Here is a 27533-nt window from a genome sequence, read left to right as displayed (position 1 = left end):
CAATAACCCTAGATCTGGAGCACAAACTCATTCCTTACACAAAATCCCGAATACATCCTCACTAGGGCTTAGAAAATGGGGGAAAAATGGACCAAAATCAAGATCTACACAAAGAATAGATAAGGTTCAACTTTATACCTCCAATAAGCTGGAAATGTGCCCAAAGCTCTGGATCTTCCTGATTCCCCCTTGATCTCACAAGCCTCCTCCTTCTTTTCAAGCTTCAAACACCCAAAGTAACACCTCAAGGCTCAAAAACACACTAATAACGGCTATGGTTTCGAGATAATGCTTTCTGGGAGTAATAGGGATGATGGAGGCTGAGATAAGTTGTTTAAATAGGGTGCAAACCCTCAAACTTAGGGCTACACTCAAACAACACCTACTCGCCGATTCAATCTCCAGACTCGTCGAGTAGACCACTTAAACTTCCCGCGAATCACGACTCTACTCAACGAGTTGGGCCACCAACTCGTCGAGTCCCAGAGGAAATACATGAAATTCTTGAATTTAAATACGTACCAGGAATCGGGTGCTACATATAGTAGTTGTTAAACCGAGAGTGTGCATATAGAGAAGGTCCAGATCTGACTTCATGAGAGTAAGTTATGATTTTTCGAAGTTTCATCGTAGTAGTTCGGGCACAAAAATTAAAATTCTATTCAGTTGATTGTAAGCCAAAACAATCTAAATGAGAGTTTAAGATCTTGTTAATAGGAGTCCAACGACGAAGCATGTGTAAAATAAATAAAGTCAAAATTAGCTGACAAAGACTAAGGGAAAGTTGTAGATTCCATCAATAGCTACATGTGGACATAAAGAACATCAAAAATGAAGCTCATATGAAGAAGTTATTCAATTTTGAAAATATGAAAATTAGTATGCAAGTGTGCGCTACCGATAGTGTTCCAGAAGCCAACCACGTAGCTCTAACCAATACATGCCACGTGTCAACTAGCCAATGGAGCATGTCACCAGGCGCGGTGCACTTTTTAAAAGTCCTACCAATAGGTTGCTCTCCGTATAATATTCTCACAATTCGCCTCTACAACCCTTTCTATCGAAACCATCTCTGCCTTAACCCCATTTTCCATTAGTTTTAGAGTATTTTAGCAAAGCCTTGAGGTCCCTGAGTGCTCGAAAAGTTGTAGCTATCGAGTAGAAGCTCTGTCAGCACAACTTCCAGACATTTGTCAGAAGAATCTCTGAAAATTAAGTTGCACTCTAGTTTTTTAGTGTATCTTATATTTATAGTCATAAGTTGTTATTATGAACCTATAAATAAGATTTAACAGTAATTCCAAGTTATTATACTGATTAATCTACTTACGAGGATGATGTCTAGGCTGGATACCAAACAAACCAATATACTCTGTATACCAAACAAACCCTACCTATGATATGATCTTACATGGTTGTTCCTTACTTGATAGATCTTGATGTAGACATTGGGATTAGTGAGTAATCTAGACTATCATTAGTCTCTAGGAATATAAGACTAAGACTTAGTAATGTGAACCTAGGTCACGTCAGAAGAAAAGATAAAGTACCAACGTGAAGTTATGCCTAAATTCCAAAACATCGACTTTTAACAAGTGAGTGCATAGTTAGTTTCAGCGTACACATAGATATCAAGTATTTAATTTGCTTAGATTCCCTTTGTGTTTATCTACGTTCCTGATAATTGTGCTAAATGAGATAATGATTTTTTACTCGTAGTAAATTATATGTGTAATTTTATTATACTTATATTGTATCGGGTAAAAAGGGTAGAGAGAAAAAAGAGATAGTATAATGGTGAGAGACCATGCCAGAGATAGAATAGTGGTAAGAGACCATACCAGAGAAAATAGTGGTGAGAGACCATGCCAGAGATAGAATAGTGGTGAGAGACCATACCAGAGATAATGGTGAGAGACCATGCTTAACTAAGAGCAGTCATCAAGCAAAGTATTGATGACAACCACGAAGTCTTCTTGACAGTCCAGTGGAAGCCTAGCAGACTCGCAATCTGTATGTGTTAACGAATTATACTATCTGGGAGTATGGATTGTGTGTTCATTCAAGTATTATATCCCCCTCATTGTTGTTGTTACTACATGAAAACCGCCCCTTAGTCAATCCAATCTTTTGTGCATTTCTAAATTAGTATAGACTCCGAGATGAATGTGTTTCTGAGGTGTATATATTTCCGAGAAGGTCTTGCTTCAGAATTTAGTCGATATGTTCTGACAGAAGTGAAAGGACTAGTTTGTTGCTCAATGTTTGTAATGTAGTGTTGTACAATCGACAAGATCAACAGAAACAGTTGTGTCTGGCTGTTGATCTTCATTCCATGTGCACCTTGTCTAGTATTTGTAACATTCTGTTAATTAAATAAATAAATAGATAAAATTAATAAATGAATAGTAGCCCTAAAATCCATAATATTTAGTAGGGTGTTGGTTTCGGGGAGCCAAATGATATAAATTGGATCTTTGGGGGTTAAAGTGTAATTTCGGGATTTATTTTGTAAAGATTTTCAGAAGTCAGAGGGTGTTTGGTAAAATATTGGACTTAATTTGAAGAGATTTTGGAATGTTGGGGACTGAATGGTAAATTAAGTACTTAAGTTGAAAAGAATTTTCATAGAGTGGGTGAAAGTGTATTATGGGCAAAGATCTTATATCACCGGGTATAAACTCGTCACCTTCCCAAACCCTAACCCTAGGTTACCACTATCCAACCGGCACCTTATTTCTCCCATATACAACAGCCGCCACCACCATACCACCGACAGCCTCCTCGTCGGACCCCACCACAACAACCCCTGTTGTCGGTGACGTTGTGTGCAACCGCAAAGACCACCGCTGCTCTCATAGCTGGCGAATGTGAGGATTGAGCCGACGTTGTGGTCGTAGGTGTTTTGTTCAAACATTACACAAGTACTAATCAACCAAATTGAATGAGAGGTTGTGATGTTCAGATTGTGTAATAGCAAGCAGTAAAACAAAATTGACACGATGGTTCACAAGGAAAGCCCTTGATCCTTGCTAGGATCTCCGTATAAAACCTTGGGAGGTGATAATGATCACCTGCCTTGATGATTTTATTGATATAAAGTAAAGATTACAATGAGTTCTTAGTAAGAATGAGTAGATAATTTCGTAGAGTAAGCCTGAGTTAAAGAACAGTGTGTTGTGTGCAGATAACAAGTGTCAATTTATAGTCTAATCTACCCACTAGATGTCCGATATTTTTGGGATCCTCTATGCCCAGCTTCATGAACGTTATTTGACCAAGTATTACGAGTCTTTAGCATATTTGAGATGATTCTTCATTGAGAATTGGTCTTCCCTTGACTACTTCTGCACACATGTTAGTTATAAACAAAATATGACCGTTATAAATATTGATAAAAATAATAACGGTAATTAGCCGAGATCCTGATGTTGCTGAGGATCCTGGGTATTTGAGGATCCTAGATATAGTAAGGATCCTGGTCCCAATAATTGCCCCCAAGTTATTCCTGAAAATATATGTGTTAGTTCCGTAAATATTAAAGGAATAACTTAATGTAAATAGATGAAAGGGATTTAATTTTTAAGGGATAAGTCTTATCTTTATTGAGATAATCGAGAAATGGTCAAATCATATCCATCATCTTTTTCTAGCTATAAATGAGGGCTCTCGGTAACTCCTCTTTTTACTCTTTCAAGTCTCCATCATCTCGTGGTAAAGGTAATCCTTTTTCCATTTCATTCGTTTTCAGTTGTCTTGATTTTCCTTGTCATGGCTAAGAAAATCAGTCGTTCTTGAGCTGGCATTGTTATTCCTTCCGAGAAATATTTTAACGATCAAGGAATCTTAAGCTATGACGAGGTTTGTTCTTTTGACAATGACGACATGGAATCGTTGAAAGTCGTCGGGGCTTTCCCCTCTGATGTGGTTTTTCATCCTTTCGAGGCTTCCGTTCAACCTGATTTGGTGTCGCCAACATGGGTTTGTTTTCCTGAATACCAATTCACTCTAGGTTTAACCTAACCTTTTACTGGTATTCTTCGTGATTTCTTTCTGTGTACCCAAATCTCCTACATTCAAACTATGCCTGTGGTTTGGAGGATCCTCTTTTGGATTGATCGCCTGAATCAGTCCAAAAATATGGATATTGGATTACCTGAGTTGGCCTCTATCTATGATCTTTCTACTTTTGGTTCTTCTCGTTTCCTGTTACGATTTAAGACAAATAAACCCCACCTTATTCTGAAATCTAAACAAAACGACGACGCTTGGAAAGAAAAATATTTCTTCGTGAGGAACGATTCGATTCCTGAGGGGGATTCCCTGCCAAATCATGGGTTAAAAAGGGTAGGAAACAAATTTAGATATCAAGTATCCTGAAATTTACTTCCCTTATTTTGTTTGTTTTAATGCAGCGTTTAGGTTTGAGGAGCTAGTTCCTGCCGCTGGCGATTCTAAGGACAAGATATCAAAATTCCTCACACTTCCTGCGGTGGAGAGGTCGTTTAGGCTTGAATATTCCAGTCTTCAAGAGGGTTCCTCCACTACTGCTTCTATGGCCACTGGTAACATTATTTTTCTTGGATATGTCTTTTCATAGGATCCTGACTTGATAGGGATCTCTGGCAGGTTCTAAGACTACCCGGTCTAAGGCTCGCTTTGGTTTGGCAGATCTTGAAGATGATATGAGCAGTGGTTCAATCAAAGCTAAACAGGAAAAAGGTGTCATTCTCCCTCCTCCCGAGAGATCTCATATATATCTTACGGTTAAGGCTTTGGGATCACGGAAACGAAAGACTTCTGAGGCTGTAGATTTCAGCTTAGAGAACCTCAGCACGGAGGACGCTCTTGGGAAGCTATCTTCGTTTTCTCAAGATGTAAGAAAAGGCACTATATTAATTTATCATACCTGTTATTTTTCATGTTGGAGTTTATGTTTCTTCCAGGTCTTCGCTCATATTTCTCATGTTACCAACAACCTCAGGGTCCGTATTGATAAAGCCGAGGTTGTTCTAAGAGAGCAGGAGAGGACATGGAGGGTCACCAACGAGGATCTTCTCCAAAGGGCGGAGTTGTTGAGCAAGCAGAAAGTCAAAAAGGAAGAAGAGCATCTGGCGGATCTCGAGGAGGTGATTGCTGATGCCAAGACTAGCGCTACAATAGCTATTCCGCAAACCAAAATTAAGCTGACTGAGGATCTGAAAAATAAGAGTTCCTGGGACATGGAGGGATGGCGTGAGGCGTTGGATAAGCTGATTGATAAGCCCGTTGTCGCCAATCAGGATCATGTGTTGATGTTGACCGGAGGAGGGGAGAAGGAGATTACGACCGATGATGACCAGACTAAGGTCTAGGCCTACAAAAATTTGGTTTGGGTAGTTTTTTCTTTTGTTAGTGATGTAAGACAATTAATCTTTTGGATGTGTTCCTATGCAACTCTTTTTTCTTTTGGATGATATGGTAACATTTTCCTTTTGCATCTTTCTTATGGTTTTTCTACATGGCCGATTGTCTTCGAGTTTTAGAATTTACCGAGGATAATTCCAACTTAGGAGAGCACTTTGGTTCAATATTGGGAATGAGGTTCCTTACTAAAGAAGGTCGATAAGGATCCTTAAAGGCTAGGATCCTTACCGTCAGAGATCCTACAAGATAAAGATCTTGGATCTTCTAGTGGAAGTTTCTCCTTAGGATAATCCTATTTAGATAACACGTCAATGTTGTATTCTGGGGAGGATCCCTACTTGAGATATAATTCATTGGGTAGGTAACATGAAAATGTTACAATCTAATTGGATTTTCTGGGGAACATTCCCAAGATGTAAATCATGAAGCAGGCATATGTCTGGGGCAAAATGCCAATCTTTGATAACATGAGAATGTTATAAGCCTTAAGCAGTTACTGGGGTAAAATCCCAATCTTTTATAACATGAAAATGTTATAAGTCTCAAGTAGTTACTGGGGTAAAATCCCGATAACATGAAAATGTTATAAGCCTCAAGTAATCACTGGGGTAGGATCCCGATTTCTGGATAACATGAAAATGTTATAAACCATAAGGATCTCAACTTGTGTTCAAAGATAAGAGGGTTTCCAAGCCACTGAATCGTGAAATGATCCCCTTATCCGTATCCCATAGTTAGATATCATGCGTCCAGACGAGGTGTATAAACCTTAGTTCGTGTGAAAGAGGTAATTAGCTCTTTAAGCCTTAGAGGGGATAAGTACCCTTAGGCTTAGGAGAGATGATCAGTCTCTAGCTTGTGTACATGATAGTTTAGGGATTATATTGTTAAATATAATGGAGTTTACCAAGTATTGGGATCTTTATGTGTCAGGATCCTTGTGCTTCGGGGTGTTCAAATTTGAGGATCCGGTCGTTTCGGGATCTCCGATTGTGAGGATCCCGATGTTTCAGGATCTTCACTCTCGAGAATCCTCAGCCGTATGTTGTTTTGCATAGCAAACGTTAGCTAAAGGTGGGCGTTAGTCTATCTAACGCCCCTCCGATGCTTAAGTTAGTAATGTGCTCTAGGAGAAAATCAGTAATAAAAGTTTTAAGGTAAAGGACATGTGTACCTTGGTTTTGTTGTGGCTCATTTGATCCTACTTATGTGTAGTATGCTTTAAGGTGTATGGCATTCCAGGATCTTGGCAGAACATCTTCTTCGAGTGTTGCTAGCCAGTATGCTCATTTTCCTGCTTCAGCATCTATAAGATACGGTCCTTCCCATTTGGGAGCCAATTTTCCTACACTGGGATCCTTGGTGTTTTGGAATGTTTTCCTTAATACCAAGTCTCCTATTTGGAACCTCCTGACCCTTATATTTCTATTGTAAGCCTTGGTGATTCTTTTCTGGTGAGCATCAATGTGTATTTTAGCAAGATCCCTAAGCTCATCAATAGTGTCAAGATCCTGTGCTAGGATCCTGTCATTATTCTCTTGGTCTTGCAGTAAGTATCTTGCCGTTGGGATCACTACTTCAGTAGGGATTACAGCTTCTGTCCCAAACACCGAGGAATAGGGGGTCTGACATGTGCCCACTTTGGATGTGGTTCTATCTGCCCATGAAACGAAAGGAAGTTCTTCTGCCCATCTTCCCTTCTTTTTGTCCAGCCTTTTCTTCAAATTGTTGACTATGATTTTGTTGTTGGACTCCGCCTGACCATTAGCTTGGGGATGAACAGGAGAGGACATTATCATTTTGATCCCCCAGCTTGTGCAAAATTCTGTTGTTCTTTTGCTAACAAATTGGGATCCATTGTCGCATATGATCTCAGCCGGGATCCCGAACCAGGTTAGGATATTACGTTTAATGAACGATACTACCTCTTTGTCTCTTACCTGGATGAAAGCTTCGATTTTGATCCATTTGGAGAAGTAATCAGTCATCACCAACATGAAGACTTTTCCTCCTGGGGCTACTGGTAATTTTCCTACAATATCCATCCCCCATTTCATGAATGGCCATAGGGAGATAATAGGATGCAGAGGTTCTGCCAGTTGGTGCAGGATGTTGTTGTGTCTTTGGCAAGTATCACATTTTTGAGCATAAGGATCTTCCCCCGGTGTGATTGCCACAATCTCCTTCGTGTATATCCTTTAAGACTTCTGCAGCTTCAGGATCTTCCAAGCATCTTAGGTATGGGTCTGCCATAGATTTTTTGTAAAGTTTACCTTGGATTAACATGAATCTTGAGACTCTCGTCCTGAATTCTCTTTCACTTTTTCTCCTGTTGGGATTGTGCCATTTTGGAGATATCCCATAATGGGTTGGGTCCATGATTGCGGACTTCTTTGAGGATCCTGTTCGTCGGTATCACTTTGAGAAAGGATCCTGGGGTCAGGATCTTCAATAGTTGTTATGCATGTCGGAGGCTTAGGATCTTCTGGCTTGTCGGAGACGGTTTCTATGGCTGGGGATATTATATGAGTTATAGGAATCTTCGTCTCTGGTGGGATCATAATGTAGGATCCTAAATTAGCTAGTGCATCTGCTTCTGTGTTTTCTTCTGTGGGAACTTGGGTTAGGCTAAAGTTTTCGAAATCAGAAGCTAATTTTTTGAGGATCTCTAGGTATAATGCTAAATTTTCACCTTTCACTGCATAAGATCCATTGTAGTGATTGGTTACTAATAAAGAATCAACAAATACCTGAAGACCCTTGATTTGAAGATCCTTATCTAATTGTAGTCCCATGATGAGTGCTTCGTATTCTGCCTCGTTGTTAGTAGTGTTGAATTCACAGCTAACTGCCTGGGGTATGATGTCCCCCTGTGGCGACTTTAGTATGATCCCAAGGCCTGTTCCTTTCTGATTTGAAGCTCCATCTGTGAACAACGTCCATCTTCCCAGGTGTTCATCTTCTAGGAGTCGCTTGGCTTCCATGTCTACTTCATTTTGTAGATCATCACTAAAGTCAGCCACAAAGTCCGCTAATGCTTGTGATTTTATGGCGGATCTTGGTTCGTATCTGATGTCAAATGTGCTTAACTTCACCGACCATTTTGCCATCCTTCCTGACATTTTTGGTTTTCTCATGACATTCTTGATAAGATAGTTAGTTTTTACATGTATAGTATATGTTTCAAAGTAGTGTCTCAATTTGGTAGAAGCAGTTATTAAGGCAATAATTAATTTTTCGAGATGAGAGTACCTGGTCTCAAGATCCAGGAGACTTTTACTTACATAGTAGATAGGATGTTGCTCCCTGTTAAGATCCTTGACCAGAACGACGCTTATCGCGTTTGAGGATACTGAGAGGTAGAGAATAAGTGGTTCTCCATCTATGGGTTTCACTAGTAGTGGAGTAGAGCTTAGATATGTTTTGAGTTCCTGGAAGGCTTTATCGTGTTCCTCCTTCCACTCAAATTTCTTGTTCTTTTTTCAAGATATCGTAGAAGGGTTTGCACCTTTCTGAGGATCTTGAAATGAACCTGTTGAGTGCTGCTACTCTTCCGGTTAGCCTCTGGATGTCCTTTGTTGAAGACGGGGATCTTAGTTCCAAGATTGATTTAATTTGTTCTTGGCTTGCGTCTATCCTTCTTTTATTTACCATGTATCCAAGGAACTTGTCTGACTTCATTCCAAAGTGACATTTGAGTGGGTTCAGCTTCATATTGTATTCGTCCAGGATGTCAAACGCTTCCTTGAGGTCTCTAAGGTGATCTTCGGCTTTCATCGACTTTACTACCATGTCGTCAATATAAACTTCCATGGTGTCCTCCAGTTTGTATTTGAACATCCGATTCACTAATATTTGATATGTCGCACCTGCATTTTTTAGACCAAAAGGCATTGCGGTGTAACAATATATACCTGTTTGTGTTATGAATGCAGTATCTTCTTGGTCTGATGCTTCCATTTGGATTTGTTGGAATCCCGATGAAGCATCCATGAAGATCAGGAGTTCATGGTCAGCCGTAGCATCTATCATAGAGTCAATATGTGGTAGAGGGAAAGGATCCTTAGGACAAGCTTTGTTGAGATCTGTGTAATCTACACACACTCTACATTTGCTGTTTTTCTTTTGTACGACAACCACGTTAGCTAGCCATCTTGGGAATTTTACTTCCTTGATCATCCCTGTTTTGAGGAGCTTCTCTACTTCCTCTTGGATGATTTGATTCCTTTCAGGTGCAAACTTCCTTCTCTTTTGGTGTATTGGTCTGAAAGAAGGATCAATATTAAGTTTATGAGTAATAATAATTTTGTCTATACCTGTCATATCTTCGTGTTTCCATGTGAATGTCTTGCTTCTGGTTTTTAAGAAATTCAGTAGATCCTACTCGATCTGCTCAGGAATTGAGGATCCTATGAGGAATTTGGCTTCAGGATCCTCGATGCCCAGGGGCACTTCCTTTACGTCCTATTCCTTTGTCTCTAGAACGTGTCGTGCCCCCTGCTAAATGTGCTATGCTTGTTGGGGTTTGGTCGTAGATTTCATAGAGGTTTTGTAGCATTCTTTCGATTCTTGTTGATCTCCCATGATCTTCAATGTCCCCCATGGAGTGGGCATCTTCACACACTAATGGTATGTTGATGGAACCGCTTTCATTTCGTGGATCCATGGTCTACCTAGTATCACATTATAAGAAGAGAGGGTGTCAATAACACAGAAATTTTGTATGGAGTTTACCCCTTCGATGTATATTGGTAGCTTTATTTCTCCGACTATGTGTTTTTTTCCCTGCTAAATCCTATGAGGACTGAGGATCTTTTGACTATCTCTGATTCTGGGATGTTCATTCTTTTCAGTGCGTCTAGGAGTACGATATTGACCGAGGATCCTCCATCAACGAGGATCCTTCTGACGAAATGGTTGGCCATGTACAGTGTTATCACGAGTCCGTCATGGTGAGGATCCTGAATTCCTTCCATGTCGGTCTCATCAAACGTAATTTCTTTTTCACTGCTAACCATGGTATACTTTCATGGCCTATCCTCCTTTTTTGTTTTGGAGACCTTTGCATGTCTTTTAGCCTGAGAATAAGAGATACCACAAATGTTAGATCCGCCTGAGATAACGTTAATTATCTTAGCGTCAGAAGGTGGAGATCCTGGTTTCTCCGGGATCCTACGATCATCTTGGCTGTTCTCCTTGGTTTTTTCTCTTTTTCTTCTGAGGATCTCCTTGAGGTGTCCTTTGCCAAGGATATAGTTGATTTCTTTTCGTAAAGCTATGCAATCCTCTGTCATGTGGCCAAATTCTTCATGGTAAGCACACCATTTGGACTTGTCTTTCCAAGCGGTGGACTTGCTTTCTCTCTTTGGCCATCTTGCTTTGTCTCCAAGATCCTGCATGGCATGAATTACACCTGAAATATCCACAGAAAAACAATAGTCAGTGATTTTAGGGAGTTCTTCTTCTTCTCCTCCATCTTCAAGGGCGTTAACCCTATGATGATCCGGTTTGGAGTAGGGCTTCGATTTGTAGGATCTTTGAGTCGAGGATTCGGCCTTCCTGTTGGGGTTCTCATACTGATCTGAAGGGTTGCTTCTCTTCTGAAACTCTCTATCCTCTTCGAGCCTTATGAACCTCAATTCCTAGCACCTGACTTCATCCAATCTTTTGCATGGGGTCATCACAAGGTCTTCGTAGAAATGTGAATCCTTTCTTAATCCCATTTTAAAAGCTTCCACAGCGGTGGCCATGTCAATGTTGGGGATGCTCAGAGCTTCCCTGCCAAACCTGTTAACAAAGTCCCGAAGTTTTTCCTTAGGATCCTGAACCACCCGGTAGAGATCACTGGTGATCTTCTCGAAGGTTCTGCTGCAAGAAAATTGGTTATTAAAGATATTGACTAAGTGTGCAAACGAAGTATTAGAGTATGGGGGAACGTTTAGTAGCAATTTGAGAGCTGATCCTGTAAGAGTCGAGCCAAAGCCTTTGCATAGGCAAGCTTCCTTCAAGTGCCCTGGGATGGGAATGATCTCCATACTTTCTCTGTATTGGGCCATATGCTCTTCGGGATCCGTAGTCCCATCATATACCTTCATTCTGGGAGTTTGGAAGCATTTAGGGACTTCGGTATCGGCTATCGCAGGAGAAAATCTCGAGATCCTGTGGCTTGTGGGGGATGCTTCTGGTATTGGTTGGACCACTCCGGGTACACTGGAGATCATTTTTCTTAATTGTTGAAGTTCCCTAGCCATGTTTGGGTTTATTCCTACATCAACATTAGTGTAGTTAGTATTAATATTATTGTTGTTTAAGAAGTTACTAGATTCAAGGTTTCTAGGAGTGTTGAAAGGATCATTGAGATCATTGATCATGGATGCTCGGTTGTCCATAGTTGCCCCCTAGGGCGATGCCATAGTGGTAGGAATTGTGTCCTTCTGGCGATTTTCTGAGGATCCTACATTATTGAAGTCCAGGATCCATGGTTGCACAACTGTGGGCATAGTTTCCTGGGATTTCTGAAATTCCACCTTCATCCTCTCTACTTCTTTGAGTAGTGCTCTATTCTCCTCCTGTTTTTGGGTCACCTGTTGCGTCATTTTCCTCATCATAGCGAAAAGTTATGCAGTAGTGACTGAGGCAGTCGGATCTTGGAGCCCTAAGGATCCCAAACTTCCTGGATTAGCGATTGTGGGGGTGCTTTTCTTGGAAGTGTCAGGCGTTTTTCTCTGAGTGGGGTCCACTCGGAGGAGGTGGTAGGTTTTTGGTTGGAATGGAAGGAGCAGAGGACGAAGAGAGGATCGTTTGTGTAGACATGATTTTTTTCGAGGATTTTGAATACCACGACCCCACGGTGGGCGCCAAATTGTTTTGGTCAAAAATTACACAAGTACTAATCAACCAAATTGAATGAGAGACTGTGATGTTCAGATTGTGTAATAGCAAGCGGTAAAACAAAATTGAAACGATGGTTTACAAGGAAAGCCCTTGATCCTTGATAGGATCTCCGTATAAAACCTTGGGAGGTGATCATGATCACCTGCCTTGATGATTTTATTGATATAAAGTAAAGATACAATGAGTTCTTAGTAAGAATGAGTAGATAATTTCGTAGAGTAAGCCTGAGCTAAAGACCAGTGTGTTGTGTGCAGATTACAAGTGTCAATTTATAGTCTAATCTACCCATTAGATGTCCGATATTTTCCGGATCCTCTCTGCCCAGCTTCATGAACGTTATTTGACCAAGTATTACGAGTCTTTAGCATATTTGAGATGATTCTTCATTGAGAATTGGTATTCCCTTGACTACTTCTGCACACATGTTAGTTATAAACAAAATATAACCCTTATAAATATTGATAAAAATAATAACGGTAATTAGCCGGGATCCTGATGTTGCTGAAGATCTTGAATATTTGAGGATCCTAGATATAGTAAGGATCCTGGTCCCAACAGAAGGGAGACCAGTTGAACGCGTCCTGTAACCGCCACCTCCCCGCCGTATTCTTCTTCTTCTTCTTCTACCTTTTTCTCCGGTTCACCGGTGCCACGTCCGTCGCAGCTGTCGTCCCGAGCGACTACGTTTTTGCGCTCTGGTTACCGTTCGCCACCTCCCTTCCACTGTTACATTTCAGTCGCCGCTCCGAGCAGCTGTGGTGCGATGCTACTGCCGCTCCGACTGTCGCTGCCACCTCGACGGTAGCCATGTCGGGTGTGTTTTATGTGAACCTACTAGTGTTGCTACAAGTCAAATGTGTATGTGTGTGTGCTCTATCTGGCCGGAAACCCACAACCACCACCATGAGGTGGTGGCTGCCACTGCTTCGCCACCACTAGCCGCCGTATGATGGTGGTTGTATGTGTGTTGTGGTGTTATGAGTGTTTTTAGTAAGACTTGTTTAAGCATTTTTAGCGGAAGGATTGAAGGAAAAACCACCACCGCCGCCGTGAGGTGGTGGCAGCCGCCGTGTGCCGCCGTCGACCACCACCGCCCGATGTGGCAGTGGGTGGTGCTCGACCTAATGAAACCCTAATTGATCTAAAAACCTAATCATTGGAATAATTGACTTGTGTTTGGGTGGAAACCCTAATTAGGGTTTAGAAAGCCCTAATTTTGGAAATGTTAGCTTTGAATTTGTCGGGACCCGCGTTTCGACCAGTGGATGGAAGTATGACTTAGGCCCAATTACATTGTATGTTTGGCCTAGTGGAATGATGGACTTAATGGATTAAGTACTTAATGGGTTAAGTAAGAACACTTAACCCTAATCGTCATTTTATGTGAAAACCCTAATTTTGTTTGGGCCTTGAAGTGGGCCTTTCTATTGGGATTTAGTGATTGGGCTATTGATGGGTCATCCAAGAACAAGTATACGGACTAGAATATTTGAATTGGGCTTTAGGATAAGGCCCATAAGAAAGGCTTAGGCCCAATTTGGAAAATTAAGCCATATATGGGCCATAATTGGACCTTGATGATTATGAGATATTGGACCATCAGAATGCCAAGTGTTTGGACTACAATAAATGGTTGGGCCTTAAGGTAAGACCATGTAGAGGTTTGGGCCGAATTTGGAAAATTGGGCCATATGTTGGACGTTGGTTCATTGTTTAACTTTTGGGCCTTTGGATTGGGCCTTGGGCTTGAATCAAGCTAAGTTGGGGGTAAAGTAGTCTTTTACCCCAAACATGGACTTATGGTTATGTGTTGGAGCCCAATTATTAGTTGGGTGTTATTTTGATGTTGACAGTTCAGGAATATGTCATCCAACAGCTAGAGTTTTGTCTGCGGGACTTCAGCAGTGTGAGGTGAGTTTCCTCCTAGGAACGAGTCTAAGGCACCAATGTTGGCTCGTTTATGTATGTTAGCATGTGCCGGACTTCGGTCCGATGTCGGGTAGTGCCCGATGTAGGTTTATATGTTTATATGTTCCGGACTTCGGTCCGATGCCGAGGAAAACCCGAGGAATGTTTGTATGCTTGATGTCTTTGTGATTCTTCCATGTGCTTGTTTTGTATGTTTCGGACTTCGCTACAATGTTGGGGAAAGCCCGAGGAATGTTTATATGTTTCCGGATTTCGGTCGGATGTTGGCGGGGCCCGAGGAATGTTTATATGTTTATGTTATGTGATTATGTTTAGATGTATTTGTTGATATGTTATTATGTATACCGGATTTCGGTCCAATGTTGGGGGGGGCCCGATGCCGGACTTCGGTCCGATGCCGGGCGGGGCCCGATGTAGCGGGCAAGGCCCATGTTATGTTATTATGTGATGATGTGATTATGTGTATGGTATGTGGTAGTTTGGGGAGATTCACTAAGCTTCGTGCTTACAATTTTCAGTTTTGGTTTCAAGTACTTCCGGTAGCAAAGGGAATAGCTCGGGATGACTGCAGTGCACACACCATGATTTTAGCTTGGGATGTTTTTACTCTGATATGTTTGACAGATGTTTATGATGCTTTGATAAATAATGACTTATGATTTTTATGTGATGAATTGATAACTATGGTTTTATTAATAATTAAAAACGAAATTTTTGGACCGTAATTTTGGGATGTTATAGTATTTGGCTTTAGTAGCTCATTTGGCTATAAAAGGAGTGCCGACCATTGTAATAGCGCGTACCTTTTTGAACAACTTCACTTCTATCAAATCAAAGAATTATCAAGTCAATCATTTCTCTCTAACATTCTTCATGTTCTTATTTACTTTTCACTGTTCATACTTTATATTAAACATCTTGATCACTTTGTTGAGTTATTTACTTCAAAGCTTGACTGGTTTATCCAGACTTGACTGGATCTTTTATTACAAGCAATCATTGATGTTAGATTAATTCAAGGTTTGAGTTTTCAAACCTTGTCTGCGCAAATTCGTGAACTCACAATTGGTATCAGAGCCTACGTGGTTGTCCTCTGAATCGACAAGAACAAATTATAGTTGGTTGAAGATTACCTTGGTATCTCAATCATTTATGTGTTCAAGATAATAGTTCTTCTACATACCACTTCATCTCTAATATCTTAACATCGATGGCTTCTTCTAATCAATCTCAAGAAATGTATTCAATGCAAATCGCAAATAGCAAGGGTTGCCCATCGTGTTCCCCATTGCTAGTTCTCAAAGAGTATCATCACTGGAAAGCCAGAATGGAGAGATTTTTGATTGGCAAAGAAAAAGGTGAAGAAATATGGAGGTCAGTGAAAAAAAGGTCCTCATGTTCCTGTTAGGCAAATGGTGAGAGATGCTCCTACTCCTCACATGGGCCAAGAAGAGCTCCGACCAACACCTCTAACTACAAATGATGTCGAGAAACTCCATGCAGACCAAATTGCTTTTTCTGAAATGGTGTTTGGTGTTCCACCATCTCTTTTTGAGCACATTAAGTTGTACAAAGCTGCAAAATAGATTTGGGATACACTTCAAGACTTGTTTGAATGATCGGAAAATATGAAGGACAAGCGTCTGACGTCGGTGGTGAACGACTTCGACACTTTCACTACCACTCCTAGTGAATTTGTTGCCTCTGCATCAAATCGGTACATAATTTTGAACAACATGACCATACATGGCGTTTTTCATACTCTTTCTTGAGTACAATCTTAAGTTTATCAATAGTCTCGGAAAAGGATGGGGAAATGTTAAATCCTGTCTTCAGAGTAATAGATCTCTGAAGAAACTGAAGCACTACCAGTTGAAGGTTTGTATTATGATCAGATACACTTCAAGTACGAATGAAACAGAAAATAAATGACACAAGAATTACTCCAAATGTTCCTTTCACCAAGAAAAGAGGTTTTGTCTTCACCAAGAAGATGGGGTTTGCCACAAAGACAATTGACACAATGCCACGAACTAGCACATGACCTCTCTACATTAGGGTTTTCCCTAATGTAGTATATATATACTAATCTATACATGTATATCCATTGATTGATGGGATTGTATCTAATCTATACTAAGAACAGATCTTATCATAAAGATACAAGATCTAATATATTGTGTATATATCTATAATAACCGCCTAATATTCAAAAGATTACAATAGAACAACTATAAGCTGACGTTGTTGAACTTGTAGAGCTCACGCTGGTGCTGCTGACTCCTAGACTCGTAGACGCTGACACTGATGGATCAGCATGTTATGTGTTTGATTCATCATATCATAATGGGTGACCTAACAATCTCCCCCTACATGATGATGCCAAAACTAATCTTCAATGAATTCTTTGGCTCGTGCTCTCCCTGGGAATAAGAGTGACTTCCCGTCGGAGAAGAGATGAAGAGCTGATAATGTTGATGTCATCTTAACTCCAATGTTGATGTCAGCTTAACTCACCCTTGGAATGTGCTTTACCATGATTCTTTATCTCCCCCTTTTTGACATCAACAGCTAAACTTCAAGCAGAATGGAATATCAACTTGTAGTATAGTAAGATTGTGACGCCTCCTGGTAGCGTGGGTTAAAACTACCATTCACTGACATGGTATTTCGAGATCTCATCAGCATGTGGTTTCATATGTTGAATCATAAATCTATTTTATTAGAAGAAAAATGGCAAGAGTGGATAGGTGCGTGTAATATATCACGGACAATGATACCCATCGTCACAAATTTGTCAAGCTCTCATCAACGTATGGTACATTACACAGAATCATAAAACTTTAAATAAGAATTTAAGGGGAAGAATGGATTGTTCAGTCATGCTGAAGTGAAATCAGTGTGAATCATTAACAGTTTAACTCATCAACAGGAAGTGGTTTAAACTTTTATATCATAGAGTAAGTTGCAATCTTGAATCAAAGATTCGCCGTTAATTCATAATGGTACCATGTCTACCTCAAACTAGGAGGTTAGGGACATGAACATCCCTTTCTAATTTAAGGACCTAACAAGTATCTCTTACGTTGATGACTATGCAATCAGGGTAAGTCATTGGGTTATGCTCAATGTTTCAGCAAAACATGAGACTTGAAGCGTACGGCAAGCATGCATCCAGGGACAGGGTCAGGTAAATATGATTAACTTAAAAACAATAAACACCCTAGAGTTTTTATCAATATTTTTTATTTGGACCTGGATATCTCACTTCTGAGAGTTTAGACAATGTTATACAATCAACGTGAGAGGGTGACTCAATGTTCTCAACAGATGGTCTCACTGATAAGAGACTTAGAGAGATTTAGTCACATACAACAGTATGCTTCTAGGGGCGATGATGTGTCATAAGTTGCATAATAGGCTCAAATTGCCACCGTTAGATTCCTTTACAAAATGGTATAAAAGAATAATATAAGAATACAAAAAAAAGAATTAGTCAAACAAGAAATAGTTTGAACGTAAAAAATGTGCAGCTTTTTCAGAAAAGTGATAAAGACTTGATCCATCAAACATTTGGAATTGAATGGTCATTAATGCCCTTCCATTTTCTGAGATATCTACAACTTGAAATTTCAACTATAAAATAAAACAAACAAGATCAAACATATCACACAATTCAAAGTATATCACAAGTGATGAAGCCTTTTATTATTGAAGCATCACAGATAGAATCCAAGCTTCATCTGGGGAAAGACAGAAGCAAATAAAAGTCTTTGTAACCTATGAGTTAACTGAATTGAATCCATAAAACCATTGTGTCTTCAAGATCAACACAAAGATATTTAAGGTTTTATTGGATTATGAGTCAGTAGATGAAGCTAAGACTAACTGCTTTGATGGTTTCTCTTTGCATCAATAACAATGAGTGGAGGAGCAAGAGGGTATCCGTAAGAGGAAAAGGACACGATGTCATTCTTTTTCTCAATACCAAGTGTATTGAGGTCTTTTAAGAAAGCTTCAATCCTTTCAAATAAGATGCAGAAAAATCTTAGATAGGTTTGAAAAGGAAATACATGTAAATACTAAATTTAAGACTTTGCATTCATAATGAAAGAAGCACTTGTTTGTTTTTGAGTTTTTTATAAAATCAAAAAGAAGTTAATTAACAATTAAACCATAGAAAGCATGCCAAGATCAGCAATTAATTTGTTCAGACTCTTTTCATCCAAAGCCTTGGTGAAGATGTCAGCTAATTGATCAGTGGATGGAATATAGAAGAATTTCACTTTTCCCTTTTGAACTATGTCCCTGATGAAATGATGGAGAATGTCGATGTGCTTCGTATTGGAATGATGCACTGGATTTTAAATTATCTGAATGGCACTGGTCTTACCACAACAGATGGGTGTCTTTGAGAAGTTCAGACCATAATACAAGAGCTGATTCTGAATCCATAGAATCTAGGCACAACACCTTCCAGCGGCAACATATTCAGCCTTAGCAGTAGAACAAGCCACTGATGTCTGCTTTTTGCTGGACCAACTTACTAATCTATTTCCAAGCATTTGAGCTCTTCCTGAAGTGCTTTTATGATCAATACCACACCCACCATGATCAGAGTCAGTGTATCCCACTAGCTTGAATTCAGAGGCACGAGGATACCATAACCCAAGATTGGGTGTATGTTTTAAGTACTGGAAGATCCTCTAGACAGCATGAAGATGAGATTCCTTAGGAGTGGCCTGATAGAGTGCACATAATATGGTGGAAAACATAATTTCATGGCAAGTGGATGTAAGGTAGAGTAGAGAACCTATCATTCCTTGAAACAGAGTTGCATTCACATTAGTGCCGCTTGGATCAGTGCCAATAGGCGCTGATAAAGATATTGGTGCATTCACATTAGTGCCGCTTGGATCAGTGCCAGTCTTGACATCTATTTGGTAGACTTTGAAGTATTTAAAGGAGGCAAAAGCTATAAACAGACAAATTGCTTCAAGTCTTGAAACTAGAGCAAATGTTTCATCATAGTCTAACCCTTCAAGTTGACAAAAACCTTGAGCTACAAGCCTAGATTTGTTCCTTATTATGATTCCATCTTCATCCATTTTGTTTTTGAAAACCCAATGAATACCAATGATGGTATTTCCTTGAGGTTTGGGAACAACGGTCCACACACGATGACGTTCAAATTCATTTAGCTCGTTTTGCATGGCCTTAATCCAATCAGCCTCTTTCAATGCATCCGCGACATTCTTTGGTTCAATCATTGAAACGAAGTTAACAAACATGCAAAAGTTGTTGTTGACTCTGCTATGAGTGAGAATCCCGGAATTTACATCTCCAATGATTTGATATTTGGGATGATCTCGAAGGATTCTTGGGTTAGTACCTTCAGTTGAATTGCTTTGGGCAGAGTCTTCCTGATTGGATGGAACGGCTTCTTCAGAAATGATAGGCTGATATTCAGAGATGGGTTGTGGAATGATTAATTGATAAACATTGGGAACAATGGGATCAACTTCATTTGACAAGAGCTCAGGAACAGGGTCTGAAGGACAGTAGGTAAGTTCATTTAGAATTGATGAGGGGTGATCAACTCGATCATGAATGAATGAGTCCTTATCAAATGTGACATGAATTGTTTATTCAACAATTTGCCTTGAAAGATTAAATACACTGAAAGCCTTGGATATACTGGAGTATCCTATAAATACCCCCTCATCAGCTTTAGCCTCAAACTTTGAATGCTGATATCTTTGAATCAAGATGTAACAGACACATCCGAACACATGAAAATAAGAAATGTATGATTTTCTTCCCTTCAACAGCTCATAAGCAGTTTTCCCATAAGTTTTGACAATAATAGACCGGTTTTGAGTGTAACACGCTGTATTGACAGCTTCAACCCAAAATGAAAATGAAAGACCAGCTTCAACAACCATAGTTCTGCCAATTTCAATAAGAGTTTTGTTTCTTCTTTCAGCAATGCCATTTTGTTGGGGAGTTCTAGCTGCTGAAAAGTTCTAAGAGATTCCTGTGTGTGTGTGAGAGAGAGAGAGAGAGAGAGAGAGCAAAAATCTTCCATATAAGAGTTTCTTAATTTAGTACCATGATCACTTTGAAATTTCTTTACTTTGTGATCATAAAGAACTTCCCATTGCTTAATGAGATCAATGATTTCATCAGTGGCATGACTTCTCTTTCTTAAGAACACAACCCATGTAAACCTTGAAAATTCTTCCACAATAACAAGGGTGTATTTCTTTCCAGCTCTTGATTTAATTGGAACTGCTCCAAAAAGATCCATATAAAAAAGATTAAGAAGTTTTATGATTGAAGAACACGACATTGGTTTGAACGAAGACTTGGTATTCTTCCCCTTTTCACATGTTGTGCACACTTTGTCTTTGACAAATTGCATCTTAGGAGTTCCTCTCACAAGAAGATTCCCTGCAATCCTTGAGATGTTCTTGAAATTTAGATGTGATAGCCTTTTGTTCCATAGCCAATTTATATGAGACTGAGCACGAGAGAAAAGAAACGACGAAGAGATTTGTCAGCAGAAAACATATCCAGAACATAGATGTCATTTTTTCGATTTGCAGTAGGAATAGTGATGTTCTTTTGATCAACAACTTTTCGATCTTTCTTATTAAATAGTACTTCATAGCCAGCGTTTCACAGTTAACTGATGGATATGAGATTATACTGAAGGCCTTTCACATAAGAGACATTCTTGAAGGTAACAGAATTGCACTTAATGGTTCCAAAACCCTTTGTAGTTCCTTTGCCATTATTCCCATATGTAACTGTTGGACCATCCTTCTTTATGAAATCTACTAGGAGAGATTTGAATCATGCCATATGTCTTGAGCAAATGTTGTCTAAATACCAAATATGCTCTTTACCCTGAAACTAAGATATACAATAAGTCCAGAAAAAAAATATACACAAAATATACACTCATCCATTTACAAAGGATCACTAAGAAAAAATGTTATAACAATCATCAGGGAGACAGTTTATCGAGTTTCCCTTTTTGATCCACTTGTCATTTCGAGTCAAAGGATCACTCGCTGACTTTGTGAGAGGCATCACCACATCGATAACAAACATTAATTCCAAGATTTTTACTTTTAACATTATATTTTGATTTCTTTTCATTTGCTGAATATGAAGAACTTTGATCATTTGATTTAAGAGTTCCTGATCTACCTTTGGAAAAATGAGTGTTATCAATGCTATGCCCACAAACTATCTTGTCATGGAACTTATAATCCTTTGAAGATTTGTCAGGAGTAAAAGGCTTTGACTGATATTCAGGTTCAGAATTGCTAACTGAGCACTGAGGAAACATGCTAAGAATTATGTTTACAAAATGAACTTCACCATTACATATAGGAAATTTTAGCGAAGTCTTAGTGGAGGGAAGAACATACTCACGATGTGAAGGTTGTAGAGAAGGATCAAGAGCAGACAGTTTAGTAACACACTTAGTAATGCCATTAGAATCAGTAGAGAAATGGGAATTGATAAGGGTTTGATTTATAGAGTGAGAGCTCACAAATCTACTTTTAAAGTCTTCTTTTAAACTATTAGCTTTATAAAAGGTTTCTTTATTTTTGAATTTGGTAACAGATACAACACCTTCTATATCACCTCCAAGGATTTTCTTACACTGATGTAGAATCTGAGCATTGATGATTTTTGTGACATTAAAGTGAGAGGATGCCCAAAAATTCAAGATAAGTTGAACGCGATTAGCATGATCAACAACCTTTTCTTTTTCAGTGTGAATATTGGTAAGCAATATACAAGTGTTTTCATTTCTTAAAGCAGAAAAAGATTTTTCTAGAGAGAAAAGTTTTTCTTTGAAAGTCTTTAGCTCAAGACTAAGAGAATATTTTTCTTTATTCGAGATCAATAAATTAAAACGTAAGAGATCGATCGTGTCATATTTTTCGAGATTATGAATAGAAGAAGAATTAACATGATCTTTTACCTGATACGTTGATGCATCGTCCCTATCTGGCTTGAGATTATCAGCGGTAGAAAAATCAACGTCAAGAATCCTAATGCTATCATGTGAAGCATCAGCGTGAGATTCAACAGTTTAACAAATAAGACACTTAACTTCATCGTCTGAAGAGATTTCCTTTTCAAAAGCAGATGATAGAGTGATCATCATCTCTGTAACATCCCAAATTTCGAGTCCAAAAATTTCATTTTAATTAACAGATTATAAAACATTCATAAGAAAACTGCGTAACAATGTATCATTTTGTGAATCAATGTATCATGTCTGAAAACCCAAAACATATAATAGCAACATGTCAGAGTACAATCCCAGAATATCTCAAGTGCGGAAAATCGATGCGTGTGTGTATGATGTGCCGCTACCGCGCCAACTCTTTCCCCTTAACTGAAGAGGTACCTGAAACCAAAACTGTAAACTGTAAGCACGAACCTTAGTGAGTTCCCCCATCGTACCACACATATACAATACATACTGTCAGGCAGTTCTGGGGTGCCTGACTACCTAGGTTAAGCCATTCTGGGGTGCTTGACTTACCCAGGTCAAACCATTCTGGGGTGCTTGACGTACCCAGGTCAAGCCATTCTGGGGTGCTTGACTTACCCGTCGGTCTGTTTCACCCGACTACCGGGGACTATTTCACCCCTACCACTACCACATAACACACATATACTGCCAGGCAATTCTGGGGTGCCTGACTACCCAGGTCAAGCCATTCTGGGGTGCTTGACTTACCCGTCGGTCCTTACGACCGACATCCGAGGACTATTTCACATCCTACTACTACCACATAATATCATAGCATGAAAATACTGTCAGGCAATACTGGGGTGCCCGACCTACCCTTTGGTCCTAACGACCGAACTTGGGGACTATTCTCCCCCTACTAACACTATCACATATAACACATAACATATCATGCTAGCACATAAACATATCAGGTAGCAGCAACCCTAGATGAATGTCACAACGACAATCATCTAACATACAACTCCTACTGGTGGGCCGGCATTATGGCCGTAGACCCACCGCTACTGAAAGGTAACTCACCTCAAACGAGTAGCTGCTGATAATCTGTGCGGGGAATCTTTGACTGCTGCTGCTCCGGAAATCCTCCGGCTATAATCCCCACAAAACACTTAATCAGAATCTGATATCTACCCTTAGGGTAAAATTACTATTTTACCCCAGACCAAGTCCAAGTCAAAGTCAAAGTCAACTTCCAGTTGACCCGACTCGCCGAGTTGGGTCGTCAACTCGACTAGTCCCTATTTCTTTCACTGTCCTCATCCACGTCCCTACTCGTTGAGTTTAGCAACGACTCGATGAGTTCTCCTTCTAACACAACCTCGGATGAACCTTCTTCCGACTCGCCGAGCGGTATGAACACTCGTCGAGTCCATCTTCATCCTAAGAACACGTCCTGTCCTCGACTCGCCGAGTTGTATGAACAACTCGTCGAGTTCATCTTCAAAAGTTGGGAGATTGCCTTGGACTCGCCGAGTCTGCTCGTGCACTCGCCGAGTCCTATGAACTCCAGGACTATGGCTTATCCCAATACGTTTGGGTCACTCCCTTGGACCCTCTAAAACATTTCTTTCACTCAACTGGTTCCCACGAACCATAACAGAAAAGGGGAGTCTAACCTTGGACTCGCCGAGTCCCAAGAACGACTCGCCGAGTCGATGCAGTCTAAGTCTTATTTCTTCGATTTCTGGAGTGCAACTCTTGTCCAAATGATAGATCTAGGTCCCTAAACTCAATCTAGCACGTAAAGTTACAAACTTTACGTGCATGCATGGGACTTTGAGCCTAAAATGCCCAAAAAGAAGCTCTTAAGATGCATGGGGCCTCCCATGGGTGCAAAAGCAACCCCTAACTGCCTTGTGACCCTTCCATGGACCTAGATCCGAAGCCTCAACCCCCAACCATGCTTGCAATCATGGTTGGCTACCAAGAATGACTTATAAAAGCCCTAAATCTCCCCAAAAAGGGAGAACAAAAGAACAAGCAAGGTATAGACTTTATACCTTCTGAGAACAGCAAATGATGCACCAAACTCGAATCCTTCAGTCTCCTCTTGATCCTTCTATGCTCTTCCTTCTTCCTTGTGATCAAAATCCACAAAATCACCCAAAAGCCTTGAATCTTGCACCAAAACACTTAGGGTTTGCTATGGAGGGTTTATGGGAGCAATAGGGACAAGTGGGGGCTGAATGAGATGATTAAATAGGGTGCAAACCCTCATATTAGGGTTTTTGTCCAGACAGAGCCTACTCGTCGAGTCCTGGATCCGACTCGACGAGTCCCATACTTAAACCCCGCGTTCTAACCCGCTTCTACTCGGCGAGTTGGGCCATCAACTCGCCGAGTCCCAGGCCAAAAATATAAAATTACTTAAATGAAATACATACCAGGAACCAGGTGCTACAATCTCTTGAGCGGTTAAGCAGTTTTGGACCAAACAATAAATAGATAAAGGAAGAGAGTTTCCAATAGCAATTCTAGCTTTTACATCAAGGCTTATCATATTTTTCTTTTCCTTGTTGTAACATGAAATAGGTTTCCCTTTTAGCTTACTTCCAGATGCACCATTGTTTTATGGTTGATGTAAAGCGGCTATAGGACATTGTTGACAACGTCGAGCATATCAAAATCTGCGAAATCTACAACATTCATGGCCTTTGATTTCCAATCAGAGATGACTTAGGAACTAAGGATGACGACATGATTACTTGAGTGTATCACAAACCCACTCTGATACCATTTGAAGGTTTGTATTATGATCAGATACACTTCAAGTATGAATGAAACAGAAAATAAATGACACAAGAATTACTCCAAATGTTCCTTTTACCAAGAAAAGAGGTTTTGTCTTCACCAAGAAGACGGGGTTTGCCATAAACACAATTGACACAAAGCCACGAACTAGCACACGACCTCTCCACATTAGGGTTTGCCCTAATGTAATATATATATATACTAATCTATACATGTATATCCCTTGATTGACGGGATTGTATCTAATCTATACAAAGAACTGATCTTATCATAAAGATACGGGATCTGATCTATTATATATATATATATATATATATATATATATATATATATATATATATATATATATATATATATATATCTACTGCCTAGTATACAAAAGATTACAATAGAACTGTTGGATTTGGTGTCTAAGCCCATAACTGTAACTGGGATGTACTTAACCCGATTGTAGCATGGTCCTTTTGGGTTGCCTTCATCAGTGCAGTTTGATAGGATGGACTTTTGAGAATAAGGTTATTTGTGATTTATTAATATATTATAAGTATAATATATTAATGGAGAAATCATATTATTTAATTAGTATTTATCAAGAATTAATTTTGTGATCAAAAGAGACTAATTAAATATATGAGGATTGATTATGTAAATCAATGATTCTTATAGTGTGGGCCAATGATCCATGATTGTTTAGATGGTCTAAACCAATGAGATAATCCATGGATAGTCCATGGAGGTTTAACCCATGGAGCATAAGAATGTGAAAGGTCAAGGAGCATTAGGGTCTGCATGAATGTAACCCTAGCTTAGTAATACAATCAAAGCATACCCCTAGTCCCAAAATTGGCGACCCATTCATTCTAAGAGAGTAAAGTTGATTTTGTGCTAAGTAACTTATTCTCTCAAGCCTCCTATTGCATTTGGTGTTTGTGAACCATTAGAGGCATCAAACTTGAGGTGCTCAAGCTTTTGAAGGCCAAGAACTACAAGTCCTACTAAGAGGTAAGTTATCTAACTAGTTGTATTGTTCAATTGTTCAATTGTATGCTTGTTAGGGAGAATGCTTTGGAAAAATTGAAAATACATGTATAATTAGAGAAAACATAGATCCAAAGCATTTAGGGTTGCATGTGCACCATAGGAGTGCTATAGTGCTCAAAACCCAACAGTGGTATCAGAGCCTAGGGTTGTTTTCTGTTATACTTGATGCTTTATATTTTTCAAAGTTAAAAAAAACGAATTTCTGGCCTCTGACTGATGAACTCGCCGAGTCCACTGGCTGACTCGACGAGTCCACTCAGTAATAGGGTAACTCGGCGAGTCAGTTTATGCACTCGACAAGTTCATGGCCCTGGTTGTAGAATTTTGAGTTTTCTTGGGCTAGATTGGATTGGAATCACTACTACAAACTGTTTTACATCATTAATTTTTTTATATGATATGGTAGTGATTATGCTCATCCAATCACAAGATAATTGTAATAGTTTTAAGATAATTGTTGATTTATATGATAAACAAAGTTGCTTGCAAATTAATGACTAGATATTATCTTGTTTATGAGTTTAGTTAGATCAATATTGAATTATATGATAATTTTAGTTGTTAGAAATTGATCTAAATGATTTTTAATGACCTCCATAACTTTTCCTCAAGTTATGGAAAATGAAAGGTCTCATCTTTAAAATTGCATTAAACTCATAAGTTATGAATACCAAGAGTTTTGACAAGTTTCAAAACTTACCCTCAAGTTTTGGAATTTGTAAAGTCTCACTAATGTAACTTTAATTCCAAACCCTAGAGTTTTAAAAGTTAAAATTCAACCCTTATACTTTATAATATTATAAGTTTAATTCTATATATATATATATATATATATATATATATATATATATATATATATATATATATATGTATATATATATATATATATATATATATATATTATATATATATATATATATATATATATATATATATATATATATATATATATATATATATATATATATATATATATATATATATATATATGTATGTATAAGACAAGCCAGTCTTACCGTTAGTAGGCCTCAGTAATGAAGTCGGTCTATAAGGGGGGGGGGGTATAAGGTTACTGCCTATAAAATGGTGGTTTAATGGGTGTCCACTCTCACCCACGGCTTCCTTGACTGGTAGAGGGTCGTTAGCCGAACGGGTAGGATAAGACATTAATTCTCGTTAAAAGTATAATGATAAATATAAAGTAACTAAACTTTATTAAATTCCCAATCTTAGTTACTTTAGGAAAATGTGAAAACGGCGCTAATCAATGAAATTAAACTTTACACCTTGTTAATTCGTTACTGGAGCGTGTGTGGTTAACCGGCACACTAATCTGGGACTGACAATGTGTGGCAAAGGGTAGATTGATGTTAATCATAGATCAATAGAGTGTGTGTGGTTAACCGGCACATTGATTAGGTGATTTGTAACATTGAGTGTACCA

This window comes from Lactuca virosa, chromosome 1 (genome assembly GCF_052849685.1).
Source record: "Lactuca virosa cultivar CGN04683 chromosome 1, Lactuca_virosa_CGN04683_v6, whole genome shotgun sequence".
Classification (NCBI taxonomy): Eukaryota; Viridiplantae; Streptophyta; class Magnoliopsida; order Asterales; family Asteraceae; genus Lactuca; species Lactuca virosa.
This window is presented reverse-complemented; position numbering follows the sequence as displayed.